Source organism: Molothrus aeneus, chromosome 17 (genome assembly GCF_037042795.1).
Source record: "Molothrus aeneus isolate 106 chromosome 17, BPBGC_Maene_1.0, whole genome shotgun sequence".
Taxonomy (NCBI): domain Eukaryota; kingdom Metazoa; phylum Chordata; class Aves; order Passeriformes; family Icteridae; genus Molothrus; species Molothrus aeneus.
This window is the reverse complement of record NC_089662.1, coordinates 7957024-7958859: the sequence shown is the minus strand read 5'-3', so window position 1 is coordinate 7958859 and position 1836 is coordinate 7957024.

Below are 1836 nucleotides of genomic sequence, written 5' to 3'. Positions count from 1 at the left end.
TGGTTACATGAAGGAAGCTGCCACCTGGAAGCATATAGCTGCTTTTAACCAGAGTTTCAGACTTCAGCTGGGTGCAGCACCATATAACTGTCTCATCTCTAGCCCTGTTGTGAAACCCTGCCAACTTGGCTATTTCTGGAAGATGTTCCCCTCCAAGTACCAGCAAATCACAAGTATCAAAGCACTTGCCAGAGATGGAGGGTTATGATCATCTCTCCTGCTTATGTGTCCCACAGCACTGCCCCATCAGCACTGATAAACTTCTCCCCAGAGTGGTTTGGCTGCCAGCAATGAACATCACCAGGTCCATGGTGCACTGACTGAGATGCAGGCCAGGAACTGAGGGTACTTAACAACAAAAAGCCCTTTTAAAACAAAATTTTACTCTGTTGGTTTTGTTTGTTTTTTAACACAGGTTTTCTCCCTAGTTAAGTGAAAAATATTTATCATGAAATTCAGCTGAAATTCTCTGAAATTTATCTACTACATTCGCAACCCAAGTATTGCAACAGCAGGAACCCGAGAACGCAACTGATTTGTCATTACAAGAGTTGAGAGAAGCAGAAACAGCAAATAGCACTACAGAAATGACAAGCAAAAATATGATTATTATTCTTTCAGTCTTAGTCATGTAAAGAGCAAGCAGAAGCATAGGTAAGGCCATTTCCCTTAGAGGTGACTTATGTTGATGGTGCTCTCCTATGAAATGTCTCTAATTTAACTCTTCCTTCTAACAAGATGTGGTCACTGGTATTACTTGTTACAGCACTGTGTCCTGTCAGCCCAGTATTTCACATGGTGCCACTGGGGACAGTTTTATTTCAAATGAACAAATAAATTAAGCTAATTTCTGGTCTGGGATAGCTCTAATGTGCACAATCTACTATGTTCACAGCCTCAAACAAAATTACTGCTAAGGCAGCCTGCAGGTAAAGGGCCAAAGTAACTTCAGTTAGTCAGGAAAGAAACTAATTAGAATGAAAGTCCTTGATCACATAATCACAGTGCTGCTGGGCTCTCAGAGAGATATCTGAACACTCTGCTGGGAACCTGTTCCCTGCAGACACCCACATCTGCAATTAAAAAGGGTTAATGCTCATTCTGTGAATCTTCCTCATCACTTACTGCTTCAGCATGAATTTTTTTTTCACTTTTCTTTCTGGAAGCCAAAGGGATTTTTTTTTTCTTTAGTATCATCAAGAACAGGAATAGAAACTTTGCAACAAGCTCAGAATGTTCTTTGGCTCAGCACATGGGAAAGAGATTTAGGGTTGGATTTCCTATTGCTTCACACTCACTCCTGCCTGCTAGCAGGGTAATGATTTTGTGGGCAGGCATTTTTCTTAATGAGCCATTGGTAAAACTGTCTGTTTCTCCCTAATTTACTGTTATATCTCCTCAGCTGGGTTCTGGAGGTAAACACTTCACCTTCCCTCACTGCCAGCTGCCAGCGAGACTCTGAACTCAAGTTCATCTTCTGAAAGACTCACTTTGCATTGTGATCAGGGAGAGCAGGGGGGTGAAGATGTTTATCACTTTCTGAGGGGTTTTATTACAATGTTTGGGATGGATGGTCTGGTTTCATGATTTTCTTGGCAACTGATCATAATCCTCTAACCTTCATTGTGATTAAATGACAAATATCCAGAAGCAGAGCAAAGTAAGGAAGCAAGTTGCCCCTTCAGAGTGAGAAAACAAGGCAGCATGGGGCTGCCAAGGGACTGGAGCCCATGTTGGAGCCAGGACTTGCACAAGAGCTCTCTGTCAGAGGTCCTTGTGCACTGTGCCTCCTACTCGTGCTGCTGCTGGAGCACTCTGTTCCCAGCAGCTGGTCCT